Genomic DNA, 26313 nt, shown 5'->3' with positions numbered 1-26313 from the left:
TCTGTTAGTGGTTTGTCCTTTTCTTATGTATTTGTAGGAGCTCTTTATATGTTCTGGATACCAACTGTCAGTGATAAGCTTTTACTTTATTTTATTTTAAAGATTTTATTTATTTGTTTATTCATGAGAGACACGGTGAAGCAGAGACATAGGTAGAGGGAGAAACAGGCTCCCTGCGGGAAGCCTGACGCAGGACTCAATCCCAGGACCCTGGGATCACGACCAGAGCCAAAGGCAGATGCTCAACCACTGAGCCACCCAGGTGCCCCAGTGATAAGCTTTTAGTTTGTATTTTTATATCATCTTGCTTATGATGTCTTCTGATGAATACATTTTAATTTTTTTTAAAGATTTTATTTATTCATGAGAGGCACAGAGAGAAAGAGAGAGGCAGAGACACAGACAGAGGGAGAAGCAGGCTCCATGCAGGGAGCCGGATGTGGGGCTCGATCCTGGGTCTCCAGGATCACACCCTGGGCGGAAGACAGGCACTAAACTGCTGAGCCACCCAGGGATCCCCTGATGAATACATTTTAAAATAGCTTTATTGAAATATTCATATACCATACAAGTAAGTCACTCATATAAAGTGTGTAATTCAATTTTTTTAATATAGTCACAGGGTGCACAATCATCATCACAATCTAATTAAAGAATATTTTTGTCCCTCCTAAAGGAAACCATAGCAGTCATTCTCAATCCTTTCTCCCTCTACCAAACCTAAGTAACCACTGATCTACTTTTTGTCTTTATAGATTTACCTATTCTGGATATTTCATATAGATGCCATATATTTTTGTGTCTGACTTCTTTCACTTAGCATATGTGTTGTTGTTTTTTTAATTTAAATTCAATTTGCCAACATATAACACCCAGTGCTCTCCCCATCAAGTGCCCTTCTTTAGTGCCCGTCACCGAGTCACCCCATGCCCCACCCTCCTTAACATAATGTTTTTAAGGTTTATCCATATTGCATGCATCAGTACTTTGTTCCTTTTTTTATCGCCATGTAATATTTCATTATGTGGTTCTATCACATTTTATCTGTTCATCAAAGTACAGATGATAGGCACTTGTACTATTTCTCCTTTTTGGATATTATGAATAACACTGCTGTGAATGTCAGTGTATAAGTTTCTGTGTGGATGTGTGTTTTCATTTCTCTTGGGTAGATGCCTATGAGTGGGATTGCTGGGTCATATGGTCATACTGCTGGGTTGTGACGTTTAACTTTTAAAGGCACTGCCAAACTCTTTTTTACAGCAACTGCACCATATTACGTTACCAAGGTCAGCAGTGTATTAGGGTTGCAATTTCTCCATATCTTTACCAACACTTGTTCCTTTCTGATTATCATTATTATTATTGCCATTTTTTTTTATTATTGCCATTTTAGTGGGTATGAAGTGATATCTCATTATTTTGATTTTCATTTTCCTAATGACTAAGAATGTTGGGCATTTTTCCTGTACTTATGGGCTATTTATATATCTTCTTTGGAGAAATGTTTATTTTAATCCTTTATCTATGTTTTATTTGAGTTATTTGCTTTTTATTGTATGAGTTCTTTGTATTTTCTGGATGTCTTTTATCAGATACATCATTTGCAAATGTTTCTCCCCATTCTGAGGATTGTCTTCTCACTCTTTTGATGGTATCATTTGTAGTACAAAAGTTTTTAATTTTGTTGGTGTCTGATTTATCTGTTTTTTCTTTTGTCACTTGTGTTTTGGTGTCATATCTAGGAATCCACTGCCTAATCCAAATACATGAGGATGAAGTTTGGATGTTTACTTCTAAGAATTTTATACTTTTAGCTCTTAACATTTAGGTATATGATCCATTTTGAATTAGTCTTTGTATATGATGTGAGGTAGGGCTCCGTCTTTGTTCTTTTGGATGTTTTCCAGCATCATTTATTGAAAACACTATTCTTTTCTCTATTTAATTGTCTTAGCATCCTTACTGAAAATCAACTGGCCATAAATGTAAAGGTTTGTTTCTAGATTCTCGATTTTGTCCCATTGATCTATAATATCCTAATGCCATTACTACACTGTCAATAGACACTCTTAATTTTAATGTAGTTGAATTTACCAGTCTTATGATAAATTCAGTTTTAGGTTTCTGTCTAGAGATAACATATTTTTTTTGTTTTTTAATTAATTAATTTATTTATTTATGATAGTCACAGAGAGAGAGAGAGAGAGAGAGGCAGAGACACAGGCAGAGGGAGAAGCAGGCTCCACGCACCGGGAGCCCGATGTGGGATTCGATCCCGGGTCTCCAGGATCGTGCCCTGGACCAAAGGCAGGCGCCAAACCGCTGCGCCACCCAGGGATCCCCTATTTTTCTATATTTTCTTCTTAAAAGTTTTAAAGTTTCACAGTGAAGTCCTTAACACATCTAGAATTGGTTTCTGGATAGGATTCGAAATCTGTAGTTAATTTCATTTTTCTCCATATGATCAATTATTTGGCCCAGTACTGTTTATTGAGTAGTCCTTTTTTTCTCCCACTGATCTGCTCTACTACCTGTGGCAGCTATGAAAGTTCCACATAGGGGCAGCCCGGGTGGCTCAGCGGTTTAGCGCCTGCCTTCAGCCCAGGGCCTGATCCTGGAGACCCAGGATCGAGTCCCTCATCAGGCTCCCTGCATGGGGCCTGCTTCTCCCTCTGCCTGTCTCTCTCTCTCTCTCTCTCCCCTTGTGTCTCTCATGAGTAATAAATAAAATAAAATCTTAAAAAAAAAAAAAAAGAACCACATATGCTTGGATCTATTTGGGACTCTCATTTCATAGTGCAATTTTTCCCTTTTACCATTATCACACTGCCTTAAGTACTTTATTATACATTTTGATGTCTTGTAGATCAAGTCTGGCAGCTTATCAGGGTGATGTTATATTTATTTCTATTTTACATATGGGAAAACTGAGTCTAGAGAGGTTACATCCCAGGCCATACTGCTAGTGACTAGCAGAGCCAGGCTTGTTTGAACTTGGGCAATTAGGATTACAGTGCATGCTCTTAGTCTCTAAAATCTGCATACCTGAACAACAATCATATTCAAATGGTACTTGTTCTACCAGCTGAAAGTTTAAGACTTTACCCTTTTCACTTTCTTTGCCAGGCAAAGGGAAGGTAAGTAAATTTTAAATATAATAAGATCTGGTTCGTTTGAGGTTTTAATCCTCTCCTCTTTCCCTACTTGGGATATTTCAGGGAAAGCTTTCCAAAGATATTTACCACCAGTTTGATATTTTGGGGTAATTTTCTAGGCAAAGATGCAGGTGTAGTCAAGAGAAGAGCTGCCTGGAAAGCAGGTAAGACACAGCAGGACAAGTAACCTGTGGTTAGGACAGAGTGGGCAGTTGGGACAGGAGAGACACCAGAAACCCCAAGAAGTGGTAATGACTGGAGTTCTGGGTTGATGTTGACTGGAGAATGAGGCTTGGGGACTTAATGATCCTTAGAGACTGCTGCTTGTGTCCCTGGCACCCCACAGGGTAGCTGGCACATACAGTCAACACATTGAGTGAGTAATGTGATTAAGGAACCAATTCAGCAGATTCAAGATGTGAAATTGAATTTCTGTGTCTCCTAGCTGTCAGCTATCAGTCTTTTTGAGTGATATGGTGTGCTGAGGATCAGGGGACAAAGTTCTCACTCCAATCCCAAAGTAGATAGCTTATCCTGAGCCCCAGTGGACCTTGGCTTCCTTATCTGTTACATGCTGGGGGGATAGGGGGCAGAGATGTGGCTCTTTGAATTCCTGCAGTGATGCAGAAGCAAGGGAAACCACCAAAACCTCTCTTGCAGGGGACTCCCTGCCACACCCCTGTGAGAAGGAGGCAGGCCATGGATTCCAGTTGTGTGCTGGTTTATAGGTACAGCTTGTGGACAAACTGTGTGCCAGCTGCTCACTCACATTGCACTCAAACAGAAACTGAGCTTGTAATGTGGTTCTTTGCAGGTTCAGGATGGGAGTAAAGCCCAGGAAATGAGAGAAGCAATCTGATCCATAGGATCATGGGAGCTAAACCTTAGTGCCAGCATTACCCAGGTTCCTTCCTCTGTAGTCCTCATCTGTTGATGGACATTTAGGTTGTTCTCATTTTGTGGCCACTATGAGTAATGCTACTATGTAATAAACATTCACACACAAGTTTTCGTGTAGACATATGTTTTCATTTTTCTCGGATGTATACTTAGGATAGGATTGCTAGGTTATATAATAACTGCCAAATTTTTTAAAAAAGATTTTATTTATTTATGTTGACAGAGAGATAGAGCCAGAGAACACAAGTAGGGGGAATGGCAGAAAGAGAGAGAGAGAGAGAATGAGCGGTAAGCTCCCCACTGAGCAGGGAGCCTGACTCGGAGGCTCAATCCCAGGATTCTGGGATCATACCTGAGCCAAAGGCAGACATTTTACCAACTGAGCCATCAGGTGCCCCTGTCAAACTGTTTTTTACAGCAGCTGTGCTATTTTATATTTCCATTAGGCGGGAGGTTCCAGTTTTTCTGCGTCCTTACCAACACTTAATATTTTTTTCTTTTGGTGACTAATGATACTGAGCACTTTTTCATGTGCTTATTGGCTATCTCTATATCTTCTTTGGAGAAATGTCTGTTCAAATCCTATTTTTTAATTTTATTTTACTATTTAATTACTTATTTTCAAATTCCATTTTTTCTTTTTCTTCTTTCTTTCTCTCCTTTCTTCCTTTCTTTCCTTTTTTTCTTTCCTTTCCTTTCCTTTTCTTTCCTTTTCTTTTCTTTTCTTTTCTTTTCTTTTTTTTCTTTTCTTTCTTTCTTCTTTTTGGACATGGAGCCAAACTCAGGACTTGAACTCATGACCATGAGATTAAGACTTGAGCCATCAAGTCTTGAGTGTCATCAAGAGTCAGACACTTAACCAATTGAGCTACCCAGGTACCCTTCAAATCCCATTTTAAAATTAGGTTATCTTTCATTGATATTTGAATGTTAAACCAACCTTGCATTTGTGTAATAAACTTCAATTAATTAAGATGTATTATCCTTTTTATATACCGTTGGATTATATCTGTTTAATACTTTTTTTGAGGATTTTTGTGTCTTTTTTCATGAGGAATATTGGTCTATAAGATTTTTCCTTGTTTGTTTTGTAATGTCCTTGCCTGGTATCAGGTAATTCTAGTATCAGGTAATTCTGACCTTATGAAATGGGAAATATTCCCTCCTCTTTAATTTTCTGACAGAGTCCATGTCCATGTAGAATTGATATTGTTTTTTCCTTAAGTGTTTGGTAGAACTTGTCAGCAGATCCTTCTTAGACCTGAGTTTCCTTAAAGATATTTAACTATAAGATCAATTTCCTTAATAAACTATTTAGATTATTTATTTATTTTTTTACTGAGTAATTTGCAGTATTTTTGTGTCTCAAGGATTTACTTCATCTAAGTTGTTGAATCTGTGAGCACATAGTTGTTCGCAATATTTCCTTCTTACCCTTTAATATCTGCAGTGATGTCCCCTCTTTCATTGCTGATATTGGTAATTGGTTATACCTTTTTTTTCCTCCTCAAACTGGCTAGAAGTGTATAGATTTTATTGATATTTTCAAAGAATCAGACTTTGGTTTTATTGATCTTAACTGTTTTTCTTAAATACTCTTTAAAAACATATACAGTGTAGATACCCTTTAAAAAGTAAATTGAGGGGATCCTGGGTGGCTTAGTGGTTTGGAGCCTGCCTTCGGCCCAGGGTGTGATCCTGGAGTCCTGGGATCAGGCTTCCTGCATGGAGCCTGCTACTCCTTCTGCCTATGTCTCTGCCTTCTCTCTGTGTGTCTCTCGTGAATAAATAAATAAAATCTTTAAAAAAAAAGTAAATTGAATCATACTATAATACTGTTCTACCTTGATCTTTTTCTTTGACTATGTCTTCAAGTTTTTTTCATATCACACAGAAGCTCATGGATTGTTAGAGAACAATGTTAGAGAACATCTTTGTAATACTCTGTTATATGCATGTATCATAGTTTAGTAACCAGTCCCTTCTAAGGGGCATTTAGGATGTTTATAGACTTGTTACTATTGCAAACAATACTAAAATGTAATTTTTTTTAAGTTTTATTTATTTAAGTAATCTCTACACCCAGCATGGGATTTGAACTCACAATCCAGAGATCCAGAGTCCATGTTCCTCCAACTGAGCCAGCTAGGCAACCCTGAAATGTACATTTATTATATATCAGTCTTTGGTCACATCTGCATGTGTATCTACATATCTGTAGAATATATTACTCCACCTGGATCCGTGGGTGGTTATCCATTTTTGTCTTTTTAAATCAACTTTATTGATGTATAATTTAAGTACAATCAAATGTACTGACTTTAACCATTCTGTGAGTTTTAACAATGTATATATATACCTGTATAACCACCACTCCAAATAAGATGTAGAACATTTTTATCATCCCAAAAAGTTTCCTCATGCCCCTTTGCAGCCAATGCCCTTCATGCCTAGCTCCGGACAACCACTGATCTTTTTGCACTATAGTTTCATTTGTCTAGAATTTTATATACTGGAATCAGACAGGAGTGTGTGTGACTTCTTTCATTCAGCACAATGTTTTTGAAGTTCATTCTTGTGTGAATACATAATTTATTCCTTTTTATTGGTAATTTTCCATATGCTACAATTGTCCATTCACCTGTTAATGGACATACAGGTTGCTTCCAGTTTGGGGCTTCTATGAGCCAAAAAGCTGCTATGAACATTTAAAATGCATGTATTTTTGTGGACATCAATTTTTACTTCTCTTAGGTATACTTATAAGAAGAATTGTGGGCCATCTTGTAAGTGTACGATTATCTTTATAAGAAATTGCCTGTTTTCCCAAATGGTTGGTACCACATTACATCCCAATTAGCAATGTATGTGAGTTCTGTTGCCCTACATCCTGCCAACACTTGCTACCATTATTTTTTTTTAAGTTGCCTATTCTAGTGAGCATGTAGCAGTATCTTACTGTAGTTTTAATTTATTTTTCATTGATTAATGATGTTGAGCATCTTTTCATGTACTTATTTATCATTTATATATATTCTTTCATAAAGTACCTTTTCAAATCTTTTGCCTATGGGGGGGGCTGTTTGCCTTATTATTGAGTTTTGGCAGTTCTTTATGTATTCTGAATACAAGTTCTTTTTCAGGAATATGTACTAAGAACAAGTTCTCCTAATCTCTGATTTATCTTTTCATTTTTAATGCTGTCTTTCTGAGAGCACAGGGTTTTAATTTTGATTAGAACTATTTGTCAGTTCTTTCATGATTGTGCTTTTTTTGCATTCTAAGAAATTTTTTTGGCCACTTCAAAATAGCCCCATTTCCTTCTGGATGTTTTGTAGTTTCAGCTTTTTTTTTTTTAATTTTTTTTTTAATTTTATTTATTTATGATAGTCATACAGAGAGAAAGAGAGAGAGGCAGAGACACAGGCAGAGGGAGAAGCAGGCTCCATGCGCCGGGAGCCTGATGTGGGATTCGATCCCGGGTCTCCAGGATCGCGCCCTGGGCCAAAGGCAGGCGCCAAACCGCTGCGCCACCCAGGGATCCCCTCAGCTTTTATATTTAGTTGTAAGATCCACCTTCAGTTCATTTTCTGTATGGTGTGAGGTAGTTGTCAAGGTTATTTTCTTCTCCATGTGAATGTTCAGTTGTTAAGTACCATTTTCTTTAAAAAATAAAGCATTTCTCTCATTGACTTACCTTAACACTTTTGTTGAAAATCAGTTGATTACACACGTATAGGTCTGTTTCTGAACTCTATTATGTTCCATTATAAATTTATCCTTATGCCAATACTATACTGTCTTGATTATTCTAGCTGCATAGTAAATCATGATATCAGGTAGCCTAAGTCCTCCAGCTTTGTTCTTTTCCCAAATGGTTTTGGCTCTTCCTTGTTCTTTGATTTCTATGTAAATTTTAGAATTGGCATGTCAGGGATCCCTGGGTGGCTCAGCGGTTTAGCGCCTGCCTTTGGCCCAGGGCACGATCCTGGAGTCCCGGGATCGAGTTCCGCGTCGGGCTCCTGGCATGGAGCCTGCCTCCCCTCTGCCTGTGACTCTGCCTCTCTCTCTCTCTATGTCTATCATAAATAAATTTAAAAATCTTAAAAAAAAAAAAAGAATTGGCGTGTCAGTTCCTACAAAAAAGTCAGCTGGGATGTTGATTGGGATTGTATTCAGTCTATAGATCAATTTGTGGAGAATTGACATCTTAATGACATTGAAGTTTCTAATTCATGAACATGGTATTTGTTTATTTATGTTTTCTTTAATTTCTCTAAGCTATGTGTTTTCTTGCACAGATTTTGTTAAATTTGCCTGTCAGTATTTACTGGTTTTGTTGCTATTATAAACAGTATTTTTACATTTTTATTTTCCAGCTATTTGTTGGTATTATAGAAATACAATTGTTGTATATAACCTTGTATTCTGCTATCTTGCTAAATTCACCTGTTAGTTCTAGTGGCTTTTCTTTGGATTCCTCAGGATTTCCTGTATAGGTGATCGTGTTGTCTGTACCTAAAGGCCTTTGACCTCTGCCTTTCTAACTTGTATGCTTTGGTTTCTTTTCATTTCCTTTTTGCACTAGCAAGGACCTCCAGTGTAATATTGAATAGAAGTGACTTGCCTTGCTCCTGATCTTAGGGGAAAAAGTTCAACTTTTCATCATTAGGTATGAAGATAACCGTAAGATTGTCATAGATGTCTTATGTAATGGTGGGAAAGTTCCTTTTTCTTCCAAGTGTTCTGTGTTTTTGTCTTAAATGGGTATTGAGTTTTGTCAAATGCTTTTTTTTAGTATTTATTGTGTTAATTATATATTTTTCTTTATACTGTTGATATGAATTGTATTAATTTAAAATGTTAAACCTTGCATTCCTGAAATAATCCCTACTTGTTCATAAGGTATTATCCCTTTTAGCTGAATTTTTTTGGCTAATATTTTGTCAGGGAATTTTGCTTCCATATTCATGAGGGATCTTAAGCTGTAGTTTTCTTGTAATGTCTTTGTCTGCTTTTGGTATGTTTAATACTGGTATTTCATAAAATGAGGTAGTAGTGCCTCGTAAGATAATTGAGAATTGTTTCTCCCTCTTCTTTTTTTTTTTTTTTTTGACAAAATTTGTATACTAATTGTATTACTTCTTCCCTAAATATTTGGTAGGATTTCATCAGTGCAGCCATTTGTACCTGAGTTTTCTTTGAGGAAAAGGTTTTTAATTTTAAATCCAGATTCTTCATAACAGGCTTTTTTAGTGTGTCATTTCTGGTAATCTCTTCTTTCAAGAACTATTCCATATCATCAAAGGTATCATACTTATTGGCATAATATTTTACATAATAGTCTTTTAATATCTCTTTAGTGCCAATAAGAGTTGTAGTGATGTACTTCTTTCATTTCTGTTATTGGTAATTTGCATTTTCCTTCTTTCTTGATAGTTCTAGCATGTCAATTTCCTGATCATTTCAAAGAAAATCTTTTCAAAGCTTTAAATCTTTCCATTGTTATTCTGTTTTCTATTTCACTGATTTCTGCTCTTTATCATGTTATTTCTTCTACTCATTTTGAGTATAGGTGCTTTTCTTTTTCTAGTTTCTTAAGGTGGAAGCTTAGATCATCCAGAAATAGATCGTCATAAATAGATTTTTTTTAGATCTATTATCACCTTAGATCATCATAAATAGATCTTTTAAACTTTTCTTTTGTATAATAATTATGTAAATCTATGCATTTCCCTCCAAACACTGCTTTAGCTGCATCCCACAAAATTGATATGTTACATTTTCTTCATCACTCATTTCAGAATATTTTCTAATTTCCTGTGTGGTTTTTTATTTGATCCGTCAGTTATTTGGAAACTGACAGACACGGAAGTGTGTGTATTTGAGTATTTTCCAAAGAACACACATTTTATAATGTAAATTTAAGACCTGATTTGTGGCCCAGCATAGGCACTGATATGGTAAATGTTTAATGTATTGTTGAAAAGAATGTGTATCCTGCCATTGCAGGGTTGTAGTGTTCTATAAGTATCCATTAGGTCAAGTTGACTGATAAAGGATACTTCGAAGATTCATGTCCTTATTCAAATCCTAATTCACTTTATCTATTTCTATCAATCCCTAAGAAAGTAGTATTGAAATCTCTAACCATAATTGCAGGTTTGTCTCTTTTTCCTTTCATTTCTGTTTTTGTTTCCTGTACTTTTCAAACTCTGCCAAAAGTTGCCTGTGCATTCAAGAGTTTGGGTCGTTTTGATGAATTGGTGTCTTTTGTCATTATGAAAGTTTCCTCTTTATCTCTGTCCTCAAGCCTCCTTTTGGATGCTGATCTTGTAATTGCTGTTTGCCTGATGTTTCTTTTTTCCAGTCTTACATTCAGCCCCTTGGTATCTTTATTTTTTTATTTTTTATTTTTTCCCTTGGTATCTTTAAAGTTGTGTTTATTGTAGAAAGCATATGGTTGGTTATTTTATCTATGCTTTTATATTTACAGGATTCTTTGTAGATAGCATATCATGAGTCTTACTTTTTTCCACAGTCTGATAAAGTCTCTGACATTTAATTAGAGTGTCGAGACTATTTTCATTTAGTGTAATTATCGATATGGTTGGGTTTAAATCTACCATTTTGCTATTTGTTTTGGTCTCTTCTATTTCCATGCACTTTTTTTTCCTCCTTGCCTGCCATCTGTGGTATAATTTTTGTATTTCATTTTTCCTCTTTACTAACCCATAACTATACACCTCTCTTCTTGGTAGGTTGCTCTAGGGTTTACATTACATATCTTTAACATATCACAGACTTCCTTCAAATCCTTTACTATTTCAGCTCTTAAGAACCTTATAATGATGCTCTTCTATTGCCCTCATCTTCTCCATTGTGTTTTATTTTACTTTTAAAGATGATATAAAACCTACAATATACTTTTTTCTTGCTCTATACAGGCATTTATCTCAATGTGAAATTTAAAAGTGAGAAAACCAGCATCTTTTACATTTACTCACATATTTATCTTTTTTAGCACCTCTCATTCTTTTGCTGGGATCTGAGTTTCCATTTGGTATCGTTTTCTCTCAGATTGAAGAACTTCCTTTAACATTTTACAGCGCAGTTCTCAGCCAGCTGCAGATTCTCTCAGGTTTTATCTTTCTTTCTACTTTATTTTTGAAAGATGTTTTTATGAGCTATATAATTCTAGGGTTTATTTTTCTTTCAGACTATAAAGAAGCTGTTTCTTTTTTGTGTTCTGGCTTATGTGCCCACTGCCCTGGCATATCCCTTCTCAGGAACCCAGCAGCTAAGTCCCAGAGTCAAAGCAGCCCAGATGACTGTAGACAGGCACCTCACTTCATGGCACGTCAGCATCCCAGACATTTAAGGCCAGCGGAGCCCGCGGCACAGCGGGGCAGTGTGGCGAGCCGGGGGGCACTGTCTGGCAGAGTGCTTAATGAGTTGTAAAGTAACTTGTGTTGTCAGCAGGCAGTGGCCACTGCTGTTGTTGTCCAGCTCTCTGCCTCAGGCTCACCTGCTCCAGAAAAGGGACTCTTTGTAGGACTCAGATATTCCAAGGCTCCAAGGCCCTCTGGTCTTAAATGGCCCTATATTCCTCAGCACAGCCCCCAAAGACCTCACGGCCCCCCATTCCTTCATTCTCTCCCCCTGGTAGGCCTAGAGCAGGGACACCAGAAAGTTCTCAGCCACAGAATGACCTAGTTAAGGGGAGCATCACCAGGCCACCATGGAGCCAATCTGAGATGAGTCTTGGGTGGAAACTTGGCCCCAAGATGTTGGCTTTCTGCAGGCTGGTTGTAATTCAAGCCCAGTTGGCTGTGGAGTTTGGGATTTTGCAGGATCATATTCTGACACCCTCCCAGCCTACGTGGTGTGTGCATCTTTGGGGGTGTTCAGGTTTCTTTCTCAGCCCCACAGCCTATGTGAACAATCTCTGAGCACAAAGTGGCTCTGCAGTTGAGGGGAAGGTCCCAGCCAAGCTCTGAGGGTCTGGTATTGCTCAGGCTCTGAGGAGCCCCCCCTGCAGGCTCAGGGAGCAGCTGCTGCGTAGCGGGGTCCCCAGCCAGTGGCTCTGAGATAAGGTTCTTTGCCACTCTTGACATCCCTACTCCACCTCCTCCCTGGACTCACATAGCTGTCACTTCCACCATATCACCGCCCCCCCCCAAGGTTCCCCGAGGTATTTCCTGCCCAGGAATCAGCTCCTGGTCACCAGGACTTGGCAGTTGGAAACAGCCCCCTTCAGCTTTTAGGAACAGTCCCCTTTAGTTTCTTGACCAATATGATCCCACATGTAGGAATTTTTAAATTCCATTTCTTTTAGAAAAAAAAAATTATTACCTTACAGTAAAAAATGTAACTGCCCAAGAACCTGAGAGTGATGCTCGCTGACCCAGGAGAAAGCAGTTCCCCTCTGAAGGAGGCTGGGCAAGCAGGTGGTCAGAGCTAGGGGCTGCAGGGAGGCTGGGATCATGGCCTTCACTCAGCCTCTTGAGGAAGAGGCAGGCTAAATCCCACCTCATCTGTCTTTGGCCAAGCTCCTGGTAAGCAGTTTCCTTCCCAAATATGGAGTTTTTCTGCCTCATTATTTTCAAAATGATTTTCCTCTTTAGCAACAACAACTTGGGTAGCTTTCCCACAAGCCAAGCCTTGGAAGCCACCTTCTCACAGCAGTGTTTGTGCTGGTCCTGTTGGTAGGTTCCTCCTGAGCTGTGGGCAGTGACTGCCCACCCTCAATCCAACGGGTATGGGTACAAGGGAGATGGGGCAGGGAGGTGATGCTGAACCTAGACAGGGATGGCAGCTGCCTCCATACTGACCAATGGAGAAGGAGCAGTGCAGAGGGGAGAGGGTGCTAGTGAATGACTCTTCTTGAGTCTTTTCTGCTGCAGACCTTTCCTCAGCCCCTTTGCCTTCTCCCCATTCTGGATCTGGGCCCTGGTGCAGAGTCCCCAGGTGGCAGATCTGGGCTCAGCCTACCTGGCTGGATGCAGTTACTCTCTGTCGGCTTTCTGCTCCATTTCACAGTGGTGGGGGAGCCCATAGATCTTGGCCTCTGGCCTGGCTCCCAGGATTTCCTCATAAATGAGCAGTTCTGCTGAATTGTCAAATCCAGGGGACGCAGTTGTTTGCAGTTGTTTACATGGTCATGTCCTCCTTTTCCCACTCCCAGAGCACAAGAACCTGAGTGTGTCATCGCTCCCCTCTCCCACCCCCCTCACCCCAGTCCTGAGGCCCTTGACTGGAGTTGGCAGGCGTGGGTCTGCCTAGTAGAGGGCCTTCTCTTACAGGAGCAAACACTGAGGAAAGGGACCTGCTCAAAGTCACACAGCCTGTTGGTGTCCAAATGAGCACTTAAAGCGAGGACCTGCCTACCCAGTGGTCTCTCTAATGACCTAGGGATGCAGACAACAGAAAATAAAGAACTCTATTGGCAATTGGACAGGCCTCAAAGTCTTTCGGGTGTAGGAATACCTTCCACGTCCTCCCTGACCCTTGCATCAGCCTCTCCCCATCAGTTCTGGGTCACCCCAACAAAGGAGGGCTGCCCACTGCCCTAGATATCCTCCAGGAAGAATGTTCAGGTGGCAACAAAGATAGAGCATGTGCCAGGCTCCCAGCTGCTCGGACAGTGACCCAGAACTAGGAGAGGTATAAAAGGAGCTCTGGAGGAGCTAAAATAGCCTCCCCCAAAATAATCCCCACCCCCTCCACTCCTTCTCACAGCCTCACTCTGGGCTCGTTTACTTTGAACATATTCTGTCGCCAAGTGTACTTTCCCCGTGTTGGCATTAGAGGCAGGCCCTCCCGAGGTGGCACCTCTGCCTTCTGGTTCTCCACTCTGTAAGCCTGTTGTTTGGCTCAGGCTTCACATGCTGGGCAGGGCGCAGGGACGCCTCCAGGGATGCAGATGGAGAGGGAGCTGGTAATGGAGGGAGCCTGGCTCCAGGTGGGCTGCGACCCTGAGCACAGATCTTTCAAATGACGAGAGTTCCCACCTGCTCTCCTGGCCCCAGAAAGGCCTCTTATTTGGGTGTTTGTGGCCACCTGGCCGGCATGGAATTGGAATGAAGGAGGCAGCCCGTGTCCCATGCAGCACGTTTGAGTGGGCAGGGAGAGGTTGCCATAGCATCAGACAGACAGATGAGGCTATCTAGAGGAGAACTGCTGGAGATTGTTTCTTTGCTACTTCCTGCTTTTCTCTATAGAGCTTTTCCATTTTTCTACAAGTGTGGATCGTTTTTATAGGCAGGTAATAACGCCTGATAATTGTGTCCTCACTGTAGGCCAGGCACGGTGCTAAGCACTCGGTAGGCATTCACCCATTTAAGATGTTACATAACTGTACAAGGCCACAGTGGTAAGACAGGTCAGTGTATTTGACTCATAAAAGGGGAAAACATCTCTTACTTGGGCAATTAAACGAGAAGGGCTGCTTTATCCTGTTGTTTAAGACACACATTTGCCTGTCTTGCCTCACATGGAACACAGTCTGAGACTCCCCCTCCACAGGGACTGTGGGTCTCTCCCTCACCCCTTGACCCTGCAGAGCTCAGCCAGGGCCAGGGCCCCCCACTTGCCACCCTGCAGTCAGAAGAGGAGGGAGGGCACCTGGAGAACGTGTGCAAGGTGTAAAAGAGGATCTTTGTAAGGACTGTGTGTGGACGGCCACGGACTAGCTAGAGTTACTAAACCAAACCAAGCTCGGACTTGCGTCCCTCATTTACTCATAAGGCTCAGGAGCCCAAAGGGTAAATAGTTGGTTGACGCTTGAGAAAGGGCTTGAGCAGTGGTTTCCGGAGCTCGCTTTTACGTGATCACCCGCATAATACAATTGATATAATGTGTTCTAGCCTGGTAGTAAAGTTAAATATGGGTCTGTGCTATTCTTACTGGTCTGTTAATCATATCTATTGTCCTTTTGAGTGTATGTACCTAGAATAGCATGTTTATCTATTAACTAGGACCCTCCTGTGTCAGTAGGGTTTATCATGCATGTAGGTATTCCTTTATTTTTGTTCTGCTTGTGCTATATAATACTGTAAGAACCCTGAATAAAGTTGACACTGCTTGGACATCATCCACTGTGTCCCTCCTGTCCCCATCTCTTTACTTTTCTTTTGTTTTCCTCATCCCCTTACCCTCGGGACCCTGATCATGTTGCCGCAGAGCACGCAACAACTGTGCAAGGAAGTCTGGTCAAGGGAGTGGGTCACAGGGCAACTGGGTTGTGATTCACTTCACTTTGGATTCCTGTAGTAGCCCGAGAAAACCAGAGGCAGCGTAGAGGAAAACTCTGCACCTGGACCCCTCTCCTAATCCCAAAGCACCACAATCCCCACTGCTCCCACTTGCATGCTGCCACGGTTCACAAAACACTTTTCCAACCCATTGTCTCTAGTGTCATCCATTCTCTCAACAGATTCCTAGTTAGCACTTCCTATGTACCTGGCTCGGGATGTGGGGACCAATCGGGCTGACATGGCTCCTAGGTAATAGGACCTTTCTCCCCACCCCAGGCCCCCTGCTTTAGCTCACTCCTTGTGGTGGACGCCTATAGGCAACCGCACGTGGAAAGTTCTTTAGTGTGATTACATGGACATCAGATGGTTTCCAAGGATAAGCAGCTGTGGCTGTCTTCAAGCCAGGAAAATGTAAATTAATAGTTTCCAGTGACCTGCTCAACAGCGCTGGCTCCCTCTGGGACAGATCAGAGGGTTTTCAGGTGTGGGTTGCCAGACCCTGCTTTAGAATTTAGTCCCCCTTGCTTCCGCCTTGAGGTACATGTCTGTGCCAAGTGAGTTGAAAGACTCAGACAAGTGGGATTCCTTGTTGTCCATCAAGGCTCCTTCTCACTGATCCCATGGCCACAAACCAAGGGCTCAGGTGGAAGCCGCAACTCCTTGCCCCAGTCAGCTTACAACAGGTGAGTGGGCTGCAGAAGCACTAGGCCCGGCCCTGATGTACCTGCCTCGAGGTGGCGGTCATTCCCAGCCCATTTCTGCACCTTGGGGTCCTGGGGCGAGACTCCAGCCAAGATAAGGCAGGCGAGTGAACCGGAGGCCCTGGGAGGGGGTCGTCTCCCTGAATAGCACCTCTATTCCATCAGAGAGACACCCCCACCCCCCACCCGGAAACCCTGGTTAGAGTGGAAGCTAGCGGTAGGCTGGGCATGCTGCCGGGTGGAGGAGGCTGTGGGTGGCAAGTTGTCCTCAGCATCACAGTGGCTGCCATAATTGGAGCACACGCCTCTATTTTTATGTTCCGTTTCTGTGCCAGTGTTTATTTCCCTGGAGGAGGTGGACCCTGCTTCCAGAGCTGTTCGTCATCCTGAGAATAGTGTGGCTCCTGGTCGCAGCTTTCTGCCGTGTCGGGGAGGCACCAGTTTCTGTGGCCATCCTGTCACTCATGTGTGCTTACTTTTCACCTTTCACTGTGGCTCTTGGCTTTGACCCTGGGCCCTAGCCCCCTGCAGTGAGAGAAAAGGAGATGGCTTTCTTTGCCCTTAGGGATTTTTGCCAGCCTTCTGCTTGCTGGAGTCTGTAGCCAGTCGAGGGGTCCCAGGGAGTATTTTTCCCTGGGAAGATCAGAGATTTGGCTGCCAAAGATGTGTCTGTAGGATGAGGGTTCTGACCCTTGCAGCTCTAGTAGAATGAAAGCAAAGCCCAGTTTCTCTATCAGCCCGGGATATCCATCCCTCAGGCCCTATACCTGGGCCTTGCTGATAACTGTCCCTGGTTAGGGTGTCACCCCATATGCCTCTCCAGGGAAGGTTGCCAGAGAGCCCAGATGTGTCTCACCAGGTCCTTCATGCCCTCAACATACCCTTTGCTGGTCACCAATGAAAGAGGAGGGGAGATGAGCCACAGACCAAAGGCCAAGACTACGATGGTGCTCTGGTTTGTGTTTTCTATCTGCCTGCCAAGGTCTCACAATTTATTATTTATCATTATCTGATTTTTCCATCCACATAGATCCTGACATGCCTTCCAGTGCCCTCAGGTCTGAGCTTCTCTGAGTATTCAGTCACCTGCCCCTTTGGGGAGGGACATCATTCATCCTATTTTCCAAAGCATTTTTTTTTTTTAATCATCACTGGTTCCTTTTTTGCAGAGCTCTCTACAGGACTAGTGTCCCACAGAACCTACTTTGGGGAAGACAGGCCTGCTTTCCTTCCGGGGTCCCCAGTCAGGAAGGACTGGCAGTGCCTTGGTGGCCAATCTATGCCCACGAACCCTCAGTGGCCCCCTGTCACATCTGACTCGGGCCACGTGCTTCATTCTCCAGGATGGAGCCCTCTGACCTGCCTCAAGCACTGTACTTTAGGGGTGCTCATACTCAGTGCTCTAACCTCCTGCTCCTGCTCCTTCCTTTTCCTGTAGGCGGCCTCCTGGGGCCCCTCTCCAGACTTGAAGTCCCCTCTCTGACACTGTCACCAGGGGTCCCTGAGCCTGATCTCCATCAGAGGTCTCAGGCTCCCTGTTCTCTCAGAAGCTCCCAAAGACCTCTCAGCCTTGCCTGAGTGTAGCAGAGGACCGGCAGGTCCTCCTCTAGGGCCAGGGACCAGAGGACCAGCACGAGCCCCTAGGCAGAGCTCATTTCCCTGCCCACGCCCTCCAGGCCAGGTTGGAGGGCCCTGGCAGGCATGGGCTTCACTCAGTGCCAGGTGCAGGCCAGCCTCTAGGATCTGGTGTGGCAGGTGCCACCAGGCTCTCTGTAAAGACTACACTGCCAAGTCCAGCTCCCCTCTGGGGAGCCTGGGGTCTTGGACATGATCCTTAACTCTCCATGCCACCCTTCCCTCTTTGGGGTGTGATTCGTGCCGCATACTGTGTTGTATGTGGGAATGACACAACAGATGGACGCTTAGAGTAGGCAGCCATTGAGCAACCCGGCTGTTCATTCTCAGACCCACTGAAGTCATTTGACATCCCGTAGACCTGCCTCAGGGCCTGTTTCTCTCTGTTCTCAGCAGCCGGCTGATTGGATTCTGCGATCAAATTCCAGCAGCTTAACAAACCTCCTGAAATTTCAATAAAAATCACTAAACCTGCTGTAATTGGATTTTTGAGGTGCTAAGACTGTGGATTGGAAAAGGCTGTTTTTGCCAAGAGTGCAGTGCCCCCGCGGTTCCCATTTAAATGCGATACCTCTATGTCTATGTCTTCTCTGAGGCCCTGCAGTGAGGTGTCTATGCACAGCCAGACAGCAAAATACTAGGATGCACTCCCTGTGCAGAGACCTTCCAGCTCAGGATAGGACAAAAGCCCTCCTGCGGGTGTCTGGGAGGTGTGGCCACTGAGGGAGGGAAGGGAGCAGTACCTGTCCCCATTAACCGTGCCACTGGCCTATACCCCTGGGCCAGAGTTAGTCCTGCTGGTGATGTGAGTGCCCATCAGCTGTCACTGGACAGTTGGGTCACAGACAATAGGTGCAGTGGAGCCCATGCTGCATTAACACAGGCTCCCCCCACCCCATCCCCTACTGTGGCAGAGGTGGAATCCTTCACCACTCTCTTGTGGAAGGCCAGAACAGGGCCAGTGGGGCCAGCCTGGGGGAGCAAGGACACACAGACATTAAGACAATGTGTGTAGCCATCTGCCAGACAGAGTCGAGGGAGGAAAGAAATGCAGGGAATGGAGAAGTGGAAAAGCACGGAGGCCATGTGGTCTCCACGGGGGTGGGGGGTGTGCACAGGGCAAGCCGAAGAGCCAGGAAAGAGAAAAGACATGGGACAAAGGCAGGTGCTGCCCCGGGCCTTGCTGGGCATGGAGCATGGGGTGTGGGAATAAGGAGTTCCTGCCTTTTTGGCCTTTGAATGTTCCTTGACATTCCTCTCTGCTCAGGACTCTGGGGGGCCCCTTTGCTTGTTGCTGCACCTCTATAGTCTGTCCCCTCCCTCTGCAGTCAGGACCCATCTCAGCACCACCTCCATACCCCCCACCCCTACAACTCATCCAGCCTAGTGCTGGGTGCAGGTGCAAAGGGAGGAGTGAGTGCTGGACTTCTTCTGACCTTGACTTTGCCTGTCCTGAGGCCCCTCCACAGTCAGAGCTGTTCTCACTCATCTCCAGCACGGTGCATGACTATCTTGTGCCTTGTCCCTGAGAAGCTCATGGGCAGATGAAGGCAGAGCCAGGCTTCCCAGAGAAAAAAGCAAGAGATAGTACAAAATGGGGCACACATCCCCACCATGTCTCCCTGTCCCCTCCAACCCAGTCTGTGCAGCCTTTTGGTTTCTTGGTTCTAAGCTTGTGTTTGCTGCCCCCTGACAGGGCTTCCCCACCTGTGGAGGGGGACACAGAGATCCATTTTCCTCCAAAGATGAAAAAAAAAAAAGCTCTACTTCTAAAAATAGCCTACCTGGCTCCACTGTAATGTTTCCATGGCAACCCACTCCTTCCCAGGAGTCCCCCTGTAAAAGAGAGTGAAACAGGGTCCCAGCCCTGGTGTGGGTCCCCACTGGGCTCCTTGGCCTGAGCTGATAATTAAAGGCATTGAGGAGATCGCCGAGTGGGGGACAGGGGCAGGGAGCACAGCCAGCACACCGGGACCCTGTTCAGCTCCACACCTCTACCATTTGAAGCAAACTCAAGACTCATTCTGTGCAAGAGTGAATTGTACCGATAAGGATGACCAGGGTCTGGGTGGGCTGGGGACCAGTAAGTCCCAGCTCTGTTCTGGTTGCACACCAGTCACTTAACTCCTTTCCAGAGCAGGTATGGCTATCCCCATGCATGTGGGAGAGTGTATTACCCAAGGCCACATGGGGTCAAAGCCAGACTACCTGGCCTGCAACCCTGCTCCTCTCTGAGCAGTAGGAAGACACGTGTGCCAGGCTTTGAGGGTGGTACACAGGGATTTGGGAGGTGTCTGTGCCCGGGTAGGGTCTCCATGTTTAACGAGAGAACATCTAGGGGCCGCACCCCAGGGCAGTAAGTCAAACATGATGATCCATGACCAGAGCCTAGTGTTGAGCTCAGCCATGGCTACTTGGTGTGGTAGCTGAATAATGGCCCCCAAAGACATCCAAGTCCTAATTCCCAGAAGCTCTGTGTAGATTACTTTATATGGCAAAGGGATTTGCAAGATGTGATTAAGGACGGTGGGATGGGGAGACTATCCTGGATTATCCAAGTGGGCCCAATAGAATCACAAGCATCGTTATAGGATGGGGGCAGGAGGGTCAGAGTCAGGGAGATGCTACCCTGTTGGCTTTGAGGAGGGGGTTTCAGAGTCAGGGAGATGCTACCCTGTTGGCTTTGAGGAGGGGGTTAGGGGCAACAGCCCAAGGAATGTGGTTAGCCTCCACAAGCCCAAAAAGGTAGGGTAGAAAGCCAGGGTAGAAATAGATTCTACCCTGGAGCCTCCAGGAGGAATGCAGCTCTGACTTTAGGGCCGATTTCACGGCCCTAAGACACCTTGATTTTAAGACATGACTTCCATGGCCGGAAGGTAATGCATGCGTGTTGTTTTAAGCCACTGTTTGCATTTTCTAGGGTTGCCATAACAAATTACCATAACTGGTGGCATAAAACCACAGAAGTTTATTCTCTCACAGATCTGGAGGCCAGAAATCTGAAATCAAGGTGTTGACAGGACCATGCTCTTGGAAGGCCTCAGGAGAATCTGCTCCAGGCCTTTCTCAGCTTCTGGTGTTGTCGACAATCCTTGGCATTCTTTGGCTTGTAAACGTGTCTGCCCCACCAGTCTGTCTCTCTGTCATATAGTTCAGTATCTTTTCTCCTCTTCTTATAAGGACATCATAAGGCCATAATAAGGAGGTACCCTGTTCCAGGATGACCTCATCCTAACCAGTTACATCTGTAACAACCCTTCTAAATAAGGTCACATTCTGAAATTCCAGGAGGACATGAATGGGGGTGGGGAAGGGAGGACTGGTCAAGCCAGTATGGCAACTAAAGGTTGGAAACTCATACACTGGGAGAGCTGGCCATGGATGAGAGGCCACTGCCAGACACTGCTGGCCTGGCCAACGTGGACAGAGAAGTTGGGACTGCTGCCTTAGAATATTGGTAACCTCAGTTTTATAGATTTATTCTCTTCTTTTTCTCAGACTGAGAGAGTGGAGGGGGGCACAGAGGGAGAGAGAGAATCCTAAGCAGGCTTTCAGTCCAGCACAGAGCCTGGCTCGGGGCTCAATCTCATGATCCTGAAATCAGGATAAGTTGGGCCCTTAACTGACTGAACTACCCAGATGCCCCAGGATTTATTCTCTTCAAACAAAAAGAATTCATTCTTGGGTGTAGCTGGTGGAAACTGATGGGTATTTTAGGAATCAGTACTTTTCTAGAAATGGTGGTGTTCGAGAATAGGCTGGCCTGTTTGTTTCACATGGTCCCACTGACCCGAGGGCTGCCTGCAACTTGTTTTGAGCTCCGAGTCTGCCTCAGAGGTCAGATCGATTTGTTCTTTCATGTTTTGCAGTCTGGAGCTGCTGTTTGCTTTTGCTGCTTTAGCCAAGGAGGCTTGGGAGTGCCACTGGCTGAGGAATGTCAGGCCAAGTTCCCTGGCAGTTACTGAGAAGTCGTTTTCCTTAGAAAGTGCAGGCCCTCTGGCCCTGCTGCATTGTCTCTGGGGAAGATGAAGAACAGTCAGCTTCTCCGTCTTGCATGTCCAGTGCCCTTTGTTTCCGAAGCCACAGCCTCTGCAGATGGCAAAGCCACTCCCCGGGCTCCTGCGTGGTCACTTTGCTGTGGAGGTTTGATGTGAGCATTAGAAGCATGGCGGGCTTGGCAGTGCACAGAGCAAGGCCTGAGGAAGCAGGGCAGGAGTTCAGAACCATGCTCCCTTGCAGCACTGCTGGGAGGCACAGCAGGACAGTGGCTTGTCCTTTGCAAAGCAGGCATGACCGATGGCCCTGAGGAGGATGGGGAGGTACAAGTCCCCTGTTGCCGGCCTCCTGCCAGGGGCCCTCTTCTTGCCCCCTGCAGCTTTCCTGTCCTTCCCGCATCATAGTCCCTCCAGTTAGTCACTCCTCTGTGAATAGTGTCCTTGGAAGTCAGCAATGCAGGAATGTGGGCTCCTACCCTGACTCTGGTGGTCTTGGTCCAGAGGCCTCCTGCCTTGACCCTTGGCCCTCTTGTGGAGGAGGGCATGGTGGCGGGGTCTTATAGGGTGCTCTCAGTGCAGACCGTCTGGCTCTGTCCTCTTCCTGGCAAGCCTGACAGTCTCAGAGAGGGAGTGAGATGATGCAGGCCAGCAGCATGAGGGCAAGGCGAGATGCTCGCATTAGTCCCATGAAAAAGAGAAACCACTGTGCAGGGTGAGAGTGGGTGGTCACCCCAGGACCAGAAGTCCATACATGGCTTCACAGAAGCCAGGGTGTCCTCTCCTGGCCTTATGGCATATCTCCCAGGCCCACTGCACAGAGATCCCCTCAGTGTGGCCTGCACTGGAGGATGGGAAATGGCCATTATGGCAGGGCAGGGGGGAACGTGACCTCCCAGCCCTGCCACTCACTCATGTAGGACCCATCCTGCTCTGATCTCAGTTTCCTCACTTGTAAAACGAGGGTACTAAAGGTGCAAGGTTAGGACACTGCCCTCTTATCCAGCTGCTTCATTGCTGGGCGATTAGAAGCTGCCTCTTCCAGAGTTTGCTTCCTAAGATGCTGAGACCCAAATTGGGTCTGAGTGTAATCTGTGCAGCATTTCTGGAGGGCACTAGCTGGGTGCAGAGCCAGTCAGAAGCCAAATGAGTGAAGCAGAGCTGCTGACTGCAGGGAGTTCAGCGGAGGCAGGCAGTGCTGGGCATGTAGAGCCAGTGTGACAGGGCATGTCCTGGAGAGAAGGGGAAAGATAAACCCCAGTGGAGGGGTCGGTATTTGACAGGAAGGACGGGCAGAAAGATCCTCACCAAGCAAAGGGCAGGTGCCATGTGCACTTCGGGGTCCTTTCACTGGCCCTTTTGCTCACACCTGCTGCCTGGTAAAGGCAGTCCCTCATCCTCTCCTGCCTGCTCCCACCCCTGGGCTCCCACCCCCCTATGCTGGGGCCAGCTGCCCCGCCTCCCTCCCGGCCTCAGCACGTCTGCAGTGCAGCTTTTCCACCCCACCCCCCACTCCTGGCTTCACCCCTGGGCCTTAGGCAGAGATACCACCTGCTAGGCATCCACAGGTTCCTTTCTGGTCTCCACTGAAACTTGGGTGGGCCCGAGCCCAGGTCTGCACTGTGTCCTGGCTGGTGAAGCATTTCACCCTCCCAGGGCTCATGTAGACTTCCTTTCTTTAAAGGACCATCTTTTTCTGGGAGGTAATGGAAAGGCACTGGGTTCAGCCGGCACATGAAAACCAGGGCGTGCTTCTGCTGGTGTTACATCTTGTATCCCAGGCCAGAAGCACAGAGATCCCCCTCAGTGTGGCTGTTGCGAGGGATAATCCCACCCGATGTGGCCCACCTGACACCCATGTGCCCCTCAACCCCAGGATGTGGGTGTTGGTGTTCTTCTGTACACAGGAGGATTCCAAGGCTCAGAGAAGGAAGATAGCCCCACAAAGCCGCAGAGTTCAATGTGAACCCGGAACTCAAGCCTTCAAACCTGTTCTGACACCTCCTTTTTATACCACCCCAGGACACTCCGGCACCCTCTCCCCCAAAAGCTGCTCAGTGTACTAAGTCTTGGCCTTTACATGGGCTTAGAGGCAGGCCAGGGGCTGTGCCCAGGTGCATGGGTTTGATGTGGCCTTAGATTTTGGTTGCTGTTATTCTTGTATTAAAATAGTTGTAAAACTTCCATAGGATTTTAATGTTTCTGGATAGGTTAGTGCTTGCTGGGTTGTGGAGACGCGGATTGAACAGAAGGGACGTGCAGGTCATAAAAGCTTGAGGAGCCCCAAGACCAGAAGCTTGAGAGCCACAGGCCTGAACAGTTTTGTGCATACAAGTGTTTGCCTTCCTTTGGACCAAATTCCCTGCCAGTAGAATTCCCCCATCAAAGGAAGAAGCAGGCTCTTCCTTGTGGCTCTTGTTGGGTATCTATCTGTTGGTTTATCCTTCAGAAAGCCTAAGCTAATTCAATGCCATTCATTCTTTTTTCTTAATTCAAGTAGTGTCACGTTCAATAGTTTTATTTATGTCTCTAGTAGTGAGTTTCATCTCTCCTTCTAATGTCAGTCTGCTCCTAGCAAGGATCCCTGACCCCAGATTGAGACCTGGAGACTCAGCATGGTCAGACTTCATCATATCAGAGGCAGAGAGTTCCCTTTGTGGTTCAGCTCTGCTTCTGCCCAGGCTTGAGTGGGGGGGGAGTCCACAACACTATGCTCAGTAGGTGTCTGAATAGCCCATGACACTGTGGCAAAGTGAACAACAGGGCCACATGTCAGCTTCTGAGTGACACCTACCCCCTCCTCCTTGAGGACTGGACAGGGATGGGGACTGCTGGGGAGCATGGCTGTCACTAGACAGTTGTGGCCTTGGAGCTCGGTGAGTGCTGCCATCAGCACTTCTGAGCTGGGTTCAGAGGTCTTGTTCTTTCCAGCCCCTGGCCTCCTGTGGCTTCTCTGGCCCTGCCAGACCTCTGGCCTCTCTGTCCCTTCAGTCTGCTCATCCTGCCACTTGTCACCGGTCTCATCTTTCCCAGGGATCTCTGCTCAAATGCCCACAGTCTCCCCCTTGCCAAGGGATGAAGGCTTAGTCTCCTCAGCTGTGCCAGAGGCCCTTTACCATCCCCTCTCTCCAACTGGCTCCTCGGTGCCTCATCCCTACTGCTTATGCCCATCTCCAGAGTCTGCCCTCCCATTCCTGTGTGTGACCTGCCACCTCTGTGTGTTCCACTGAGAACCCCTGGATAGGCCTCCTGTGAAACTCCCAAGATCATTCATTCCTTCACTCACTGCCTCCCTCTCTCTTGCCCCACCGCCACACCTGCCCTCCCTCACTTGCTCTCCTGATCTCACTGTACCTCTGGGAGAGACTCTCCCTGCCCATCCCCATAGAACACACTGTGCTGCTGGGAACCGCTGACCCAAGAATCTTCCCATCCCTTCCTCAACAACACGGCCCATGACTTGGGAGCAGAACAAGTACATCCTCTCATCCCTGGCCGCTGGACCTGAACTTGGGACCCTAAGAGCTGCTTTTAAAGGCGTACTAATTAACAAGTTAAAGAGAAATGTGGTTTCTCATCTCTGCCTACCATACAGCAGATGCTCAGAGTTAAGCCACTTGTGCTTCTTGCTTAGAGCACAGGGGTGGGGGAGTGGGAGGGGTCCCATTCAGACTGACCCACAGCCAGCGTGTCCCCCACACACCCATCCCAGCGCACAGCAGCTTCTGTTCTGATTGGTCAGTGGTTGGCCATTCTGGTTGTTACATGTGTTGAACCCGGAAAGGTGACAGGAGATTGCATCATAAGTGAGTGATGCCTGACAGACCTGGATTCAGATCTGGCTCTGCCCCCCCATCAGCAGCACCCTGAACTGGTGGCTTGGTGTCTAAGAAAGTGCATTTTCTCTTTTCCCACTGTCCACCCACGACTGTGAGGCTGTGTTCACACTGATCAAGCAAGTGGCCCAGAGGCAGGTGCAGCACATGTAGTCTCCAGACACCAGGGCATTTCCAAGCGGTACTGGGCTGGCTGTGGTGGGAAGACGGAGAGTGCCTGTTCCAAGCCCGGATGCTGACCCACGGCCCCTGTGACCAGCGGGAACAGAGTGTGCAGTGGATGCTGCGCCCCCAGCGTCCAACCCACTCAGGGGCCAAGCTGCTGGCTGTCCTGGCACTGCCACCAGCTCGGGGCATGCTCAGAGTAGAAACACAGCCATGGCCACCCCCACGCACCCTGTCTACCGTGGGAAGAAATCTGTTCCTTCACAGTATGTGTCTTTTTAAAAATTTTTGTATCTTGGGTTATAGATTTCCTTTACAAAAGAAAAAATGTTTTGTGCCGATTATTTCTAAAACAAGACATTGCAGAAACCCCTGGCAGTTATAGGCTCTGGCATTCACATGGCGGTGTCTGCCTCTTTATTGTCATGTGCCTAGTGCTAAAGCAGCAGCAGAGCCCCGCCAGCTGCCCCTGTGCCCCACCCGTGGCAGTGCGCCCCCTGAGGTCCTCATGACCCTGCAGCCCTTTGAACACAAGCAGGGCTGGCCGAGGGCTGGGCTCCAAGGCACCCCAGATTCCCAAGAAGGGCCATGCTGAGGGCGCCTGGGCAGCTCTGTGAGAGGTGAGAGGGCTCGGCCAGGAGACGAGGGGGCACACACCTGGTCCACTC

The 26313-nt window shown here is 45.9% G+C and overlaps 1 protein-coding gene across 3 annotated transcripts in view; it reads left to right on the top strand.

Annotated features, from left to right (window-relative positions):
* Window positions 1-26313, top strand: part of OSBP2 (oxysterol binding protein 2) — a 189431-nt gene that overhangs the window by 133737 nt on the left and 29381 nt on the right. The gene's annotated exons all lie outside the window — the stretch shown is intronic.

This window comes from Vulpes lagopus, chromosome 14 (genome assembly GCF_018345385.1).
Source record: "Vulpes lagopus strain Blue_001 chromosome 14, ASM1834538v1, whole genome shotgun sequence".
NCBI classification, from domain to species: Eukaryota; Metazoa; Chordata; class Mammalia; order Carnivora; family Canidae; genus Vulpes; species Vulpes lagopus.
The sequence above is the reverse complement of the archived record's forward strand: the minus strand, read 5'-3'. Positions and strand labels throughout refer to the sequence as shown.